Below are 17070 nucleotides of genomic sequence, written 5' to 3'. Positions count from 1 at the left end.
TTCCTGGCTTGATAGTTGTCCGGTTTTAGAGATTTTTATATTTACACTGTTCATTAATCTGTTGCTGCATTTTTGTTGTTGTTTTGTTGATTGCTGATTTTGTTTTTGTAGGTTGAACGTAACATAAGAACCTAAAAAGAGTCCTGCCCAATCAGAACAAAGGCCCACCTAATCCAACATCCTATCTTTCACAGCAGTCAACCAGACTGCCCAAGGGAAACCCACAAGCAAGACATGAGGGCAATAGTCCTCTCCTGCATATTGTTGTGAGTTTGGGGGTTGAAATGGATAATTTCTATGAGTCCCCTTCCAGCCTCTGATTTGGAATCCTGTGCCTTGGGGGTAAGAAACTCACTCTGCTGGTCAGATGAGTTTCTTTTGTTAAGCTAATAGAGTGGCCAGGTTTGTTAATGGGTCTATCAGGTGCCCAGCAACTGGTGAATGGGCCAGGAAGATCCTTTTGTCGATAAAACTCTTCAGGATAGCCTCCCCCCCTCCTGGCGGCTAGGAGAGGTTTGTGTTTAGTGTGTGTTTAGAGTTGTGTCAGGAAAAGGCTGGAACTGGAGGCAGGCAGAGAGACTGGCTCTCTGCACCATGGCTTTAGGATGCCTCCTGTAACACTGATGGAAAAGCTGGATATTGGGCTGCTGATGCCTTGAACCCCTCCATCCTAAGCTCAGGTTGGAATGTGTGTAAATAAAGAAACCATATTTCATAAAGACACCACAGTCTCCGCTGACTTTCTTCCCAAGGAAACCAAACCCAGGGTGAGCACAGGGACCCCTGGAAATCTCACCACTCGGAGATTGGGGAGGCGCGCAACAGGAATAAAATCCAAAGGGACCTGGATAGACTAGAAAATTGGGCTGAAATTAATAAAATGACATTCAATAAAGACAAATGCAGGATTCTGCATTTAGGCCACAAAAACAAAATGCACGGGTGCAGGATGGGAAATGCCCGGCTTAGCAGTAGTGCGTGTGAGAAGGACCTTGGAATTGTAGTGGATCGCAAGTTGAACATGACCCAGCAGTGTGATACTGTGGCAAAAAAGGCAAACGCGGTTTTGGGATGCATAAACAGAGCTATAGTTTCCAGGTCGAGGGAATTAATAGTCCCACTATATTCTGCATTAGTCAGGCCTCATCTGGAATACTGCGTTCAGTTCTAGGCGCCTCATTTTAAGAAAGATATAGACAAGTTAGAGCGGGTTCAGAAGAGGGTGACGAGGATGATAGCCAGTATGGAGAACAAGTCTTATGAGGAAAGGTTGAAGGAACTTGGCATGTTCAGTCTGGTGAAGAGAAGGCTGAGGGGCGACATGATTACACTCTTTAAGTACCTGAAGGGCTGTCACATAGAGGAGGGTACAGATTTGTTCACTGCTGCCCCAGAGGGTAGGACTAGGTCTAATGGTTTTAAGTTGCAGGAGTGTAGATTCAGATTGGCCATTAGAAGGAACTTCTTGATAGTAAGGGCAGTTCGGCAATGGAACCGACTGCCTAGGGAGGTGGTGGGATCCCCTTCGCTGGATGTCTTCAAGCAGAGGCTGGACAGCTATCTGCGGGAGATGCTCTAGCTGTGGATTTCCTGCTGTGAGCAGGGGGTTGGACTCGATGGCCTACAAGGCCCCTTCCAACTCTATGATTCTATGATTCTATATGTTCCCCAGGAGCTGACTTTCAGAGGCATGCTGTCTTTGATCCTGGAGATAGTAACCATTATGACTGGTAGTCGTAGGTGAGTCGCCTTGGATACCTTTGACCGAAAGGTGACTAGTAAATTATTTAAATGGACATATATTTCCAAAAGCCTTGTAAGCTGATCCTGGTGTTGATGCCCAACAGTCCCACCAGCAGGCAGTGGAGACTGACGGCTCTGATGTCAGCAGGGCAGTGAATCCATTCCGGACTTTAGTCCAAACTTTCAAGGATCTGTCCAAGGTGGGTAGCACACAGCACAGGAGCATATTGTACAAAAGCAAAATGTAGGTACTTCTCTTTTCCTTGTGTACAAAGCAATTAAGCACAAAACATTGAAGCTGCAATCCAGGACATGTCCCCCAAGGCAGGAGGAAACAACATTCTAAAGCCAAGAAGAAATGGGTCCTGTGCAAAAAAACAAGTGCAAAAACAACAAAGGAACAGAAGATTTTATCCTTGATGACTTGGCAAATAATCCTTAGCCAGCTGTTGGACGACTTTTGAGACACAGTGTCTTCTGACTGACACATGTGATCTAAAGTTACAGAGAATATACCAGCAGTACAAACTAAGTCCACAAATCTGGAACAGGATGCTAAAGATGATAAAATTATTATTATTCCTCACTTTCTCCACTTTGCTTGTAAGCTAATTTCACTTTGCCTGTGTTCTACCTCTCCATTCCAAATGCTGGAGGAGAAAAATCTGAACTGACCTTTTGAAGCAGCTGCTTAAAACTACAGTTGTATACACTGCACTTACTTGGAAATAAATCCTAACAGAATTAGTGGAACTTACTTCCCCTAGTCAATATGCTTAGGATTTTGCTGAATTTCTAACTGCAATTCCCACCCCAAAAATCACCCTCAAAATTGATTCACTGCATAACTCTAACTCTTGACACCGTGTTAGTTCCAGAAACATTCAGCATTTTGCAACCAGTGTTTATAGAACAGTTTTTACAAGCCATACCCTGGATGAGGGTGGAGATGTGCTTCCAATCTGCAAACTGTGAAATGCGCTAAGAAAAAGGACAGTAGTGTGGGTGAACCAACAGCTCAAGAGATTAGTGCTGGGCTACGCAGGAGCATCTATCTTCTTTATATCTCCTATAATGCCACTGTGGTATCTGAGTGGCCATCAGATCAAATGTAGGCTATGCCAGTTATTGCTTTTCCACTGGCTATTTAGGGAATTCAGAAAAATGAATCTACCATGGTGGTTATTCAATGTCATAATAATGACGATGAAAGCCATTGGCCAACTTTTCTGTAAATTCCAGAGAATCACATGCTATACAAATAATAGGGTGCTTGCAGTAATAATATCGGGGCTGTTTAAATCCCATCCACTACCAATGAGGCACTTTTTACAAACATTATAAGCAAAGAGAATGTACAAAACAGTCTATGGGATTTCCTTTTCAGCTGAGCAACATAGTGTTCATCTGATAATTGTTCAGATAAGAAAAAGAGAGGTTGCTATACAGAATTTCCTGAATGGGAACAACTGAGATAGTTGAATAATGGAACCTGGCAGACTCAATTGCCAAAGGTGGTGTTTGTTAGAGTAATCTTTCACATGCATGTTTATTTTGGGGAGATTTAGTGCCATAAGTAATTTATGTCTCCGTGGGATCTCCGTGGGAGCAGCAGTTTGAAAGGAATCTCTCTCTCTTTATCAGCAACAGCTGTGTCCAGGACAAGTGCTAGTTTGGCCAAACTGAATTAAAAAAACTGGTTGCTTATAGAAAACAGCCACTTTTGGTGACATTTTTCTACCCTCTAAAAAGAGTACAGTCATTCTCATTGCCAGTATATCCTGCTGAGGCAACTTACCTGGCAAATGACAGATCTCAAAGGGAGTAAGCTTGCTAAAGAAAATGCAATAGCAACTTTCCTTGAATTCTGGTCAAAAAAACAAGATCTCAATTTTATCTAAATAAAGAATTCCCTTTTCAACTTCTATAAGCAATTTATTAATAGAAAGAGCTATATACCTTATCACCTGAAATATGTATTTCATTTTGCCCATGTCACGATGAGGCACTCAAGCAGGGCTGACCCAAGATGTTTTTATTGCCTGAGGTAAACAAGCTATGCCCTCCCTTCAGTGCACTGATGCTTACTGGACTGGCAGTTGAATCTTATTTTGTCACAGGGATAGCGTCCTTCAACACATCTAAAGGCGGCAGGCTAGTTTAGGGGGCATGTGAGAGGCCTGTGACACACAGCTCTGATCTCCAACAGAGGAGAAAGGCTGGCGGCCTCAGGAGGAACTAAGTTGCAAATTGAATTCAAAATCATGATGGATAAATGTATAATGTTGCAAAGCATATACAGTTTTAGCCAATTAGGAATGATTTTCCCCACAGCAAACAACTAAGCCCAAATAAATTTGTAGAAGGTTTAATCACATTGTAATTGGGAAATTAGACACTGAGTTAGAAAGAGAGATGCAGAACGGCATGGATACAGTGGTGATGATAAATTAATAACAGTAATTAGAGACTGCTTATTATGCAACAAATATCAAAACACAGTGTTCTCTCTCCAGGATGAAGAGTATTTTATTTTAGCTATGTACTATCTGCGATCATAATATATTTTAATTTAGGCATTCATGTTGCAATATAGTGAATGTTTCAAGAAATTGGGCATGATCCAGCCAAAGTCAAGATGAATAATACTCATCATACATTGTGACATATCAAGTCACAAATAGCCACAAGTTATAGGAGTCAGTGTGGTTTAGGAGAGAGATAGAGAGAGATCTATGATACAGATTTTATATAATAGGATAAGAATCTGAATGAGGGCTGTTTATTTTAATCTATTTTCTAAAGTCAGAATCAACCCTAAAGTAAAGGTCATTTTCTGGTTGGTGCCTCAGTAAATGAGCTTCTTGCAAATTGGCCACTATTGGTTTTCCCAAAAGAAGTAGCTCTATTCAGATCAAATTAGACACAGTTAATCAATTAGAAGACTCTGGCTTTACTGAAGATTTGAATGATAATTAGAAATTAGACCCTATTCTGAAGACTTTTATATTGATTGGATTTAATTTCTTACCTACTGCAAGAGCCCATATAATATATAAATATAAATCAAGCCTAATCTGACACACAATTTAGAAAGCTACCATCTCCTCCCAAATAACCCATATAGAAATGATAATTGCTTTGGATAATGTGGAAATTAATATTGACCATTTGTTTTCTGGCAAAAATAGTGCTTTTGAAGGGAAACTATCCTCCCTCCTCCAAAAAAAATGCTGGGATTTCACACTCATGCTTTGCCTTTTCCCAAAATAGTTTGAAGTATTTTTTCCTCTTTAATTTGTACTGTGTTGCCTTGTTCGGAATAGTTTCATGGGTGATCCCAATCAATGAGGGCTCACATAGAGAATAGAATGGTGTCACAATATGTAGGGAATCATACTTGGCTATGTGCTGACATCACTGATAGCAAACAAAGCAGCCTTAAGGAAGCCTTGCCCTAACTCTGAACAAATATCTCTTAATTCTTTTGATGCAGTGCCTCAAGAATGGCTCAAAGGGGGGTGTTTTCAATGTTGCAAAAATGTATGCAAAAAGTGCCCCTTTTGCCTCATGCTGATGCAAACAGAAAGCTTTGGCATTAATGAAAGGTTCACAACCACATATTATATGAGAAAAACCCTGGCTGCTTTTAGAAACTTTCAGAGATCAAGCTTAGAGTTAACATAATTCATGAGCAAGTTATCACATCTTAATATCCGATGCAATATTTCTTATGAAATGTCCAACTCCAGAACCATTATCTTAACAAATTAAGCCATTGACCATCCGATTAGAATTTTTTCCTTTTCTTTCTAGAAGCATTCATTTTACACGAGCCATCAAATCAGCTGTTGAGAAATCTAATTCTTTTATATCAAACCTTTTTGTGTGAGAAGGTGCTGTGCCATCTGTCCTGATACACAGAAATGAAAAGGATTAACTGCAGATGACGCTCTCTCTGGGGAGCTCTTGTTGGATAAGTGGGTACTAGGGAGAGAGCCTTTTCTGTGGTGGCCCCCACTCTCTGGAACTCCCTCCCATGTGACCTTCGACATGCCCCTTCCCTAGAGGTATTCCGCAAGGCCCTGAAGACATGGCTATTCCAACAGGCCTTTGAGGTCCTTGGGAAGGGTAAATCTCCTTGATCTTGTCATCGTATGCTGTTAATATAATTGTTTTTATATGTATTGATGACTGTCCTACATTTTTATTTACTGTTATTAATATGACTGCATCGTTATTGTTGTATTTTATCTCATTTTAATGTACGTCGCCTAGAGTGGCCATTTGCCAGATAGGCGACAAACAAATTAAATATTATTATTATTTATTATTATTGGTGTGCTAAATGCACGAATTGACAGGAAATAAAAAAACAAGTTCTAGAAGCTAAGAGCTTGTATGCATTAATATTTAAACTCCTGTAATACCACCAGAATTATAACTTTTGCTCACAGTGTTTACTCAACCAGACCCTTTTACAATACACTGAAGCTAAGCACTGTGATGTATTCTGCATGAGGCTGAGAAGCATACTTGGAAGCACAATAGCATAACATAGCAAGTATGATTTTCCTGCATAATTACTAGGGATGTCCAGAAAATGAGTGGAAGTGACACAGATGTGAAAATTTGGCAACAGCAAGAGCTAGTTGAGTTCCTGTGTTGCTTAAACTCAAGAATAAGCCTTATCTGAAAGCATTGATAGGGTGTCCAGCCTTGCCATATGACCTATTTTGTTCTATGCTTAAGAGGACCCCGCAAATCTCACTGGTCAGCTTGCCTTTCCTTTCTCTGGATCATCCCTGAGCATTGTGTAGTAAAAACAGATAAAACAGACCAAGGCCGTATCCCAGGACAACAGGAGACTTGCAAACGCTTGAGTTAGAAAGCTACACCCACATACGCAACTGTGTATGTCTTGTTCTGCTGATTATATACATTCCTTCCTGCCTGATTAGATAAGCCTTTCTGCTCCTCTCTGTGTAAGCCTTTGTGATCTGCAAAAACATATAAAAAGGAGAAGCAAGAAAAGGGGGGTTGGAACTCATGCTTCACCCCTTGTGTGAAATATATGTGTTTACCCTACTGCAGTAGTTTTAAAAATAAAAAGCCTTGAACTCGCAGCTACATTGTTGGTCTTTTTCTCTACCTGAGAGAACCCTATAAGTTTTACAACAGTTCTGGCGTCCCTGGGTGGGCTCCCAGGTCGTTCAGGGGGCCGACTCCCGTCTCTTGCCCTGTGATCACGAGCTCATCACCCTGTTTGTGTGGGATCCTGGACCGAGTGGTTGATCGTGCCTCTGGGCGATAAAGGAGCCTACCAAAGATTGAGTAGCCGCGACTTCAATGCATGGTGAGTATGTCCCAGGACTGGACTAGTTAAGAAAGTACCTGGGAGGGTACTAGATAGGTTGGGCTGTGTCTGGGAACTGGAGCTTGTGAGTATGCAAAGGTGAATGGTGTGTTTGTGGCTGGAAGACGAATCTCGTGCCTGGCTAGGGCTAACGCCTGTTGACCCTTGCACGGTGTACCATGCTGGTCTGTCTGAGCCCGTCCAACTGCCAAGGTGGGTAGGATAGCCCCTTTGTGGCAAACTGCTCCCAGACTGGCGGAACGTGGTGGTGCATGATAAGAGTGACTGATCGTTATAGCTCCACATAGTTGGAAAGTGCTCCCTGCGTAAGTCCTTGAGAGGCAAGGCAAAGAAGGCTTGCACACCCACACACAACAGACGCCCAAACCATGGGAAGCAGCACGAGTAAGCCAAAACCTGGAACTCCCCTGGCCTACGTTTTAGCAAACTGACAGAAGCCTGGAGGAGGCGCAGGCCTTTCAAAAAAGAAACTAATAAATTTGTGCCAAAATCAATGACCAATATCCACTGCCTCCTGGGCTCCTGAGGATCAGTGGCCAGAAGCAGGAAGCGTTGATAAAAATAGATTGAAGAAATTGAGACTCCAATTAGAGGATGAAGTTCCAGGACAAGTTGAATATTTGTTTTTATTCTACAATGGGCCCCAAGGATGTAAAACTACCCTACTCAGTTGGCCTTGGCTGCAGCCATTCCCCCTCCCTATAAGGAAGCTAGTGAGACGGATATCTTGGATGATTCCTCACTCCAGCCTCCGGGGTTCTATCCTAGGTTACCCCAGAACGTGCCCCCTTTAGAGGGTGCGATAGGAGGAAATGAAGTAACGTTACATAAGGAAAAGGAGAGACAGAGACAGAGACTGAGATCTCCCTACAACTTACAAAAACCGTTGGCAACCCCAGGCAATACTCTGTGGGAAGACGCGAAAAGCAGGGACTCACCCCTCCCTCACAAAAGGCTTCTAGAGAATTGGCCAGAGCCCCAATCTTCCCAACAGCTCCTACTGATGTCGAATAAGCAGGAATGTTCCCTCTGCAGGAAATCCCAGTTCAAGGGGCAGATCAGATCGAGAGTCGGTGGGTCCATGTCCCTTTCTCCATTTCAGATTAAACTGGGGATTGTTCAAGGCAGGGCTGACTGACCCATATGTCAAAAGAATGTTGAATGGTAAGGATACTTATGATCATGTTGAGATGTCCCAGATCCTCACCTGGGCCACCATGGCTTTTAATAATAGAGAAAGGCAAAGTAAGCAGGAAAAGAAGGAGGAAAAAACCATCCACATGTTTGCGACAGCCCTAGGACAAGTGCAAGGCAGAGGAGCTGCATGGCAAGGACAAGTGCAAGGTAGAGGAACCCCATGGCAGGAACAACCAGAGCCAGAAATAAATAAATGTGTGTGCTATGGATGTGGGAAAGAAGGCCATTTTCGAAGAGACTGTTTAAAGGAGAGAGGAAGAGGTAGAGGAGGAGCGAGAGGAAGAGGAAGGGGTAGAGGAAGAGGATTTAATTCCCAACAACAGTCCTCTTCGGACTCAGGAGCAATAGCGCAGGCTCCTGCACTAGTTGATTTTACTTCTGACGACTATTCGGAAGAATGACGGTTAAATGGAGAGGACCCTTGCCCCTGCCTCTTAGCTGCCACATGGGAATTAACACCAAAAAGATAATGAAGGAATATTTCAGACCACAGAGGGACTCCCTGGGTTGCCTCCAGCAGCCTTAGGGCTGATCCTTCAATTAATTCATAAAAAGACACACTGGAGTGCTTCAAAAATGGCAGATTACATTAAGAACAATGGTTTGCACCTACTGTCCATGTTAAAGCACAAGAAGAAGCGTCCAAATGCCAGATATGTCTAAAATCAAATCCTAAGGGGGGCAAAAAGGGCCCGCCACGTAGCACACCATGGGCTTTTGTCCCATTTGAAAGCTTACAGATTGACTTTGCAGACTTACCCCCTTGCAGGGGATACAAGCATTTATTGGTAATAGTAGACCAGTTAACCAGCTGGGTGGAGGCCTTCCCCACCCGACATGCAACTGCTCTAGTGGTCGCAAAAATTTGATTAAAAGAACTGATCCCAAGGCAGAGCTTGGAAAAGTTACTTTTTTGAACTACAACTCCCATCAGCCCCAGCCAGCATGGCCACTGGATTGGGCTGATGGGAGCTGTAGTTCAAAAAAGTAACTTTTCCAAGCTCTGTCCCAAGGTATGGTGTGCCACGGGCTATAGACTCAGATCAAGGGACTCACTTTACTGCAGAAATAATACAAGCTGTGACAAAAGCATTGGGGATAGTTTGGCATTTACATACTCCTTGGCATCCCCAAAGCTCTGGACAAGTGGAAAAAATGATTTCTACCATTAAAAGTTCTCTCTTGAAACTGACTATGGAGACCCATCTCCAATGGGCAGATGCATTGCCATTAACTTTACATAATATTAGAATCCCGCCAAGAGGAAACTAAAGGTTTCCCCCTTTGAGCTTTTGTTTGCGCAGTCCCCCCATCTGTGGAATCCCTTACCTGCTTTCCTCCCACCATTTGTGATAACTGATTCACCGTTTGTTGAATTCATACATCTCTATCAGAAGCAGTTAAAATCTCTCCACAGATACGCCAGAGAAGTCCAGCTGTTGCCTCTAGACATTCAAGCACATTCCATTCAGCCTGGAGATCGTATCTACATCAAAACTTACCAGCGCAAAACCTTGGAACCCAGATAGGAAGGCCCTTTTGTCACTTTATTAACAACGCCGACAGCACTTAAAGTGGCAGGAAAAGCCAGCTGGATCCATTACTTCCGGTGCAAGCGTGAATCAGGATGAGAAGCATGGATTGCAAAAGAGGAGGAAATAAACAAACCCAGGTGCAAGTTCATAAGTTGGAGGAACTGCGTGGCAGTGGTTCTGCTCCTACTTGGCAGGCCGTCTCGAGAAGATAGTGCTTGGGGAACATTGCTCGACACCGTGGGTACTCCAATGTGGGGTCCCGCAGGGTTCGGTTTTGTCTCCCATGCTTTTTAACATCTATATGAAGCCGTTGGGTGCGGTCATCAGGAGTTTTGGAGTGCGTTGTCACCAGTACGCTGATGACACGCAGCTCTACTTCTCCTTTTCATCTTCCTCAGGTGAGGCGGTCAATGTGCTGAACCGTTGCCTGGACGCGACAATGGACTGGATGAGAACTAACAAACTGAGACTCAATCCTGATAAGACTGAGATGCTGTTGGTGGATGGTTTTTCCAATCAGATGGTGGATACATATCCTGTCCTGGATGGGGTTACACTCCCCCTAAAGGAACAGGTTCGTAGTCTGGGAGTCGTTCTAGACTCTTCCCTGTCACTTGAGGCTCATGTAGCCTCTGTGGCACGGAATGCGTTCTACTAACTTCGATTGGTAGCCCAGCTACGTCCCTACCTGAGTAAGGAGGATCTTACATCAGTAGTACATGCTCTGGTAACCTCACGTTTGGATTACTGTAATGCGCTCTACGTAGGGCTACCTCTGAAGACGGTTCGGAAGCTACAGCTAGTGCAAAATGCGGCGGCCAGACTGCTAACAAGAACGAAGCGGTCTGACCATATAACACCTGTTTTGGCCCGCTTGCACTGGCTTCCAATATGCTTCCGGGCCAAATTCAAAGTGTTGGTATTAACCTATAAAGCCTTATACGGCGCGGGACCTCAATATCTGTCGGAACGCCTCTCCCGCTATGAACCGGCTCGTACACTACGGTCTGCTACGAAGGCCCTCCTCCGGGTCCCGACTCATAGGGAGGCCCGGAGGGCAGTGACAAGATCAAGGGCCTTCTCAGTGGTGGCCCCCGAACTATGGAATAGTCTCCCCGAGGAGGTTCGCCTGGCGCCGACACTATCATCCTTTCGGCGCCAGGTTAAAACCTTTCTCTACTCCGAGGCATTTTAATTTTTTGTTAATGATTGTAATGTTTGTAATTTGATTTTAGCCTTTGCTGTTTTTAGATTGTGAAATTTGATTTTAGACTGATGTTTTGTATTATATTGTATTTTATTGTATCTATGTTCACCGCCCAGAGAGCTATTGCTAGTCGGGCGGTATATAAGTTTTAAAAATAAATAATATAAATAAATAAATAGGACAACCTATTCTTTCCTATGCTTAAGAGGACTCTACAGATTTTCCTGATCATCTTGCACCTCCTTTCTTTGGCTCATCCCTGACCACTGGCTACAGATCTCTATGGTGGCCCACAGGATATTACATAAACCCTGTGTGAGAAGCAAGCAGTTATGCTGCCATATTTGTACAAGTCTTTGCACGAGCCGGCCAGCAATGAATCAGGTAAGGCTAGAAGTCATGCTTCTCAGTGCTCACAGACAAAGCAGAGATGCTGAGGGGGAATTGATGAGGAATTGGAAAGAGGAAAGCTGATGGGCAGTGACTTCAAGCCTGCTTCGTGCCGGGCTTGGCTGCATGAGGAACTGTGTTTCACATGTAATGTCAGGTATTGGACAGGTAGGTGTGGTTTGAGGGAAATGGTTTTGCAGCCCATATTGAAACCTGTGCCAGTCAAATCTGGCCCGTGGGCTGGAGGTTCCCCACACCTAAATCTGATGCAGAGTTAAAAGTTTGGTTAAATCCATTGAAATCCAAGCACTGAATTTAAGCCAAAACATTAAAATCTGGATTGCTGCTCCTCTTGTGGGAGTTGTTAATTAGTTGTAAAATGAGTTATGATGTAAGCTTTATAATAATACTTCCCCTCCTTTTATATATTCATTTATTTCCTGCTTCCATAAAACATCTTGTTGATACCATGGTCAATGGTATCAAAAGCCACAGAGAGATCAAGTAAGAAAAACTAAGTCACAACCCCCCCTGTCCTTTCCTCAGTAGAGGTCATCCAACAGGATGACCAATGCTGATTCAGTCCCATCCCTAGGCTGAACCTAGATTGAAATGGGTCAAGATAATCTTACCAGCAACACAGAGTCTAATATTGCAATAAATATTACATATTACAGTTTGGAAATAAAACTTCTACATCACACAAGAACAGATTTCAACAAAGCCTGCTAGAACTTGGAAGGGCTAATTTACAAACATCACCAGTCCCTTCAAGCCCTGAGATAAGCTGTATTTTTGCTGTTCAGCATAATTCTTAAACTAATGTTATTCTGGAGCTGCTGCTGTTTAAATTGCAGGGTGCATTACCAACATGTCCGTTTAAAGGACCACAACATCTGCCTGCTCAAGACCAAGATAATCTGTAATTTGCTATGGCAACCTGTTCTAAAGAGAGTGGGGAAGCTCCATTCCCCTCTCCTGCAATTTGCTATGGCAGCCTATACTAAAGAGAGGGGGAAACACCATTCATTTATTTATTTTAAATGTTATTAAGGGTGTTTGGAAACATTCCTCCTATTCTTCTGCAGGTTTTATTAGACCACAGGATATGCCATGCTTCATCACACAAGTGATCCATCATGTACAACATCCTCTCCTCTGGTGGTCACAGGATGATTAAACAGCTATAAAGATAACAGAGTTAGATCCTCTATATTCTGGTGCAAAAGAGAATGGTGTTAACCCACAGCAGCCCATGCCCATGTCTCTGGCTCTTCCTTTTCCCCCAGGCAATGTGCAGAAAAAAAGTGGGACTTGCAACAAAATGTTGCATTGTGGAGTGTTCCTGTTCAGGGTTCCAGCGTGCCTGCCATACCCGCTTCTGTTCCACTCCTACTCTTCCTTGGTTTTCCATTCCTACCCCTGCCTCCAACAGTCTGCCAAAATTCTGTGGCCACTGAGTATGCTTAATCCTCATTCGGATGTTTTCACCCCTCCCTTATTTTTTTCCTAATCTTATTTTTTTGTACTTCTGCAAATCTTTCAGTTCTTCTAAATGCTGGTGCCTCCCTCTAGCATGTGGGTTGTACCATTTTTGGCTACGCAAGGACTGGCACTCAGAGCTGAGATTGCTATTAGTATATAAATAACAATGAATGTATGATGTTGATTAAACTGTAGGTTTCCCTGTCCAGCTCCACTTCATTGGCTTAGTGTGGTTGCATCAGACCATAATTCCTTTCTCCATGCATAATGGTTAAAATCTTAATCCTCCCCCCCGCAAAAAAATACTAGAGTATTTTTAACTTGAGTCATAGATATGTAGTTTGAAGTGTTGTTCCTTAAACTTTTTATATATTTTGAACAATATCAAACTTCATTCAGTACAACCTTCTTTATGATTTGTCTTGTTAAAACAGGTGATAATGCTTCAAAAAACCCTGTTTCTTATGATATAATTATTTTCCTCCCCTACCTACTCTGTACTTGAATGCTGGCTTTAGGTCTGATATACTTTCTTGATCCATCAGCTATTTGAAGCACTCCACATTCTTCACAAAGGGATGTCTTAATAACGGCAACTTAGGTTGTGAATCTCATCTTACACAGACTGGGCCCAGAATGAATAGCAGATTTCAATAACTGTTTCATATTGAGTGGATATTGGATTCTGATGGCAAGCTGAGGAAAGCTCTCCAAAAATCTACTTTTACTCATCATAAGCAAATAATTATCTTATGTACATTTCTTGATGTTGCAAGCAAATTTGAACATGGTTTGCCTGGGAAAGTGGCACACAAATAAACTATGATGATGTTGTTGTTGCCCTAATGCAATGTGGAAAATGCAGGTCAATATTTTGAAGACCATCCCCAGAGGGAGAAGAATATGTTCACGAGGCAAAAGTGGGGCTACCAATCCTGATGAGGGGGCAGAGGATATTTGCAGGGGGAAATCAGCAGGTAAGAAGGGGTGCATATACCCTCTTGCCCATTCTCCACTGTAAATGTCCCCAGGCCGTTTTTAATTCCCCTGGCAAGGCTGGAAATAGGCTCTGCTTGGCTAATGAGACCATATGCAGAACAGAATTGACATTCACTAGGAAGACTTAAGCAATCCCTCTCCCACTTGTGAATTCTCACCTATAAATGTCCTCTGAATTATGTCACCACACATAGGTTTGGAAACAAACAGCTGCCCTGGGGAAGAACCCTGATGACTCTTCCTATGTTGATTATGATGTATTGTGGCTTTAAAAAGTGTATTTAAACATTACTTGTTAGCCACCTTAAAAGGATTTGATCACAAAAGGTGGGGTATAAATAATTGTAGTAATTTGCCAAGGTAATATGCCACCCTGCCTGTACCACAGCTGCATATATCCAAGTATACTCACTTAACTGGTAAGTCCCAGTGAACTGAGAGTCCTCTAAAGGGCAATGATGTGTACTGGTTATAACACTAGACTAAGAATAGGAAAGAGCAGGTTCAAAACCCCACTCAGCCATGAGACTCCCTGGATGACTTGGGATCAGTAATTCTTTCTCTGCTCAGCCAACTTCACAGGGGTTTTGAAAGGTTGGTGGGTGGGCGTGGAGAACCATGTCTGCCACTGTGAGCTATTTGGAGGAAAGGTGGGGTGTTAAAACTGTAAAAAGTAAGTAACACTGTAGAACCTCCTCCTGAGTAACTATGTTTAAGACCAAGATCAATTGAATGTATACTTTCATCCTTTTCAAAATGCATTTAGCTTGCGGATGGGGGGAATAGAAAGGATTTGCTGTTTGCATGATCCTGGCAATATTAAATTGCTTGACTTCTTAGCTTGAAAAGTACTGAACATTTATCTTTTTCTGTGCCATTTAAACACATTACTGCATATTCTTTGAGCTGCTTGCCTATGCATTGTTAGGGCATTTGACAGCTTCCCTTGCTTGCAGTTGCCACCCCAGTAAGTTACTTCTAAAGTGAGAATGTTACCTAGACAACATGAGTTGCTGAGCCTGGGGGCAAAACGAGGGGAAATTGCCCTACACACTCATACACATTAATGTTCAGACGATAAGAATATGACAAATTAAGCGTTCCAGTTTCCAAATAAGTAAAAGTGTACTGTGCCAACACAAATTAGGTACAGTTGGCAGATAAATTTCAGGAAATTTCAGAAAATTCACTATAAATGCTGCGAGTAGCTAACCATTATACTGTGAGAAAATACATAATCAAATAGGGACAGTCGGAGTTAAGTATCTCCATAATTCAACTAGTCCTAGGGGAAAGGCTGTAACTTGGTGGTAGAGCATCTGTTTTAAATGCAAAAGGTCCCAGGTTCAATCGCAGGCATATGTCACTGTATATGGAGCTAGATGGACAAATGGTGTGACTCAGTATCTACTAAGGTAGATTTCTGTGGTCCTATGAATGGCTAAGTAGACTTGTAAAATACTTCTAAACACAAGTGTAGCAGACGTTTCTGAGCTTCAGATTTTAATCCTGCTGTGCAATCTTGTACAGTGCAATACTTTACATGTATACTCAGAAGTAAGCCCCACTAAGTTCAATTTGACTTACATGCAGGAAAGTGAGTAAAGAACTGCAGCCTAGCAAATTACATTTGAACAATTCAAGTGAAACCGAATGTCCTCCTACTCTATTATAGGGCAAATGACCAGTGCTGGGGGGTGGGTGGGGGTGACATACACAACTGTCATTGTGATAAGAGTATGTAATGCACAACTTGTATTTCAAATACTTAGTTAATAGAGGTCGCTAAGTTAAGCAAAAGCAATTCTTAATTTCTTTTTTACTCTCGTATCTAATGATGCAAACAGCATGCCTACAATCCATATACTTTAATTACAACATATTGAAGATTACTGAGTGTTCACTCATTGTGGAATTAGTAGACATTTTCAAAATTGGAAATTATGCACACAAAGGCTAAAATATAATATACAGTAAATAGTATCGGCTGTATTGGCCATCACTGAAAACAGGGTCAGCCATCTTGATACTGGCAGCCAGTGAGAGAAGGATTCAAAGTGGGGTTCTACAGTGCCACTACTCTGGATGGTCAGTTCTACCTTTGCTTTAGTAATATCACATTATGACAGTTGGAAATGTCACTATCCTGTTATCATCATTCCTCCTATCTCCAAAGTTCAGAGGAGAGTGCTAATGAGAGGAGTGAAATCCAGAAAACTGGATGGGAGGGTAAATACAAGGAATGTCCTGGAATGGGCATAGTTAACTAACTGGAAAACTGAACAGGAGCACTCCACATTGCAACATTTTGTTGCAGATCCTATTTATCTAATAATTTTAGCAGCTCATTAGTTGCTACTGGAAAAGAAAACTGTTTGCTTCCTAAGATAATTTTTGTGACTAACCACTCCTGCAAACCCTACCACATTGAATATTCTGTACAACATCCTTTAGAATGCAGAAGTAATGCTTTAATATCAAGATACTAAGTGCTATATTTATAGAGTCTCTGTAGGATTCAAGTTCCTCTGACTTTACTATTTAGGTAGAATAGTCCCCATTGTTCCATTTTTTTAAAAAATGATCCTATGATCATGCTTTCCAGGAAATATGTATCCTCCACTCTGTATTTTAATATTGTTATTATAAATACGTGCTGCCAATAATATTTTCCTATTATTTGCATTATAGCAAACATTTTAACTTAGCAACTGAGAGACAAAAGCAAAAGTAAGTGAATAGATTGAAAACCAATGTGGACACACTGGCATTGAGTTTGGTCAGGAGCAGTGGTGGCTGGTGACTACATTGCAGTGGAATCCATTTCAGGTTTTAATCTGAACTTTCAAGGAGCTGTCCAAGGTCATCATTGGTTAGGAGGACAGACTTGACGTCAGCACACAGCAACATCTGGGCAGCATCTGGAGTCCCAGTGCCCTTATAGATCTGCCATACTGATACTGGCCTACCCTTGCCTCCTCCACCCCACCGAAGATTGGTGCAACATCCAGAGCATTGTGCGGAAAACAAAATGGCAGTTTCTGGGAGGCTAACACCCAAATGAACTCTGCAGCATCTTATACCATTTTTTTTAAAGGAAAACAACCAACCAACCTGTGTGACAAGGTATGCCAACT

At 42.3% G+C, this 17070-nt stretch overlaps 1 protein-coding gene across 5 annotated transcripts in view; it reads left to right on the top strand.

Moving 5' to 3' along the window:
• Positions 1–6860: 6860 nt before the first annotated feature.
• BLTP1 (bridge-like lipid transfer protein family member 1) overlaps positions 6861–17070 on the top strand; it is a 312192-nt gene continuing 301982 nt past the window's right edge. For 4 of the 5 annotated variants that reach the window (XM_061585183.1, XM_061585181.1, XM_061585182.1 and 1 more), the window contains exon 1: positions 16954–17059. The gene's annotated coding sequence lies outside the window, so the exon portion shown is untranslated. Of the gene's footprint in view, positions 7100–16953; positions 17060–17070 lie in introns of those variants that run through there. The other variant, XM_061585180.1, reaches the window with a different exon arrangement.

This window comes from Rhineura floridana, chromosome 9 (genome assembly GCF_030035675.1).
Source record: "Rhineura floridana isolate rRhiFlo1 chromosome 9, rRhiFlo1.hap2, whole genome shotgun sequence".
NCBI lineage: Eukaryota > Metazoa > Chordata > Lepidosauria > Squamata > Rhineuridae > Rhineura > Rhineura floridana.
This window is presented reverse-complemented; position numbering and strand designations above follow the sequence as displayed.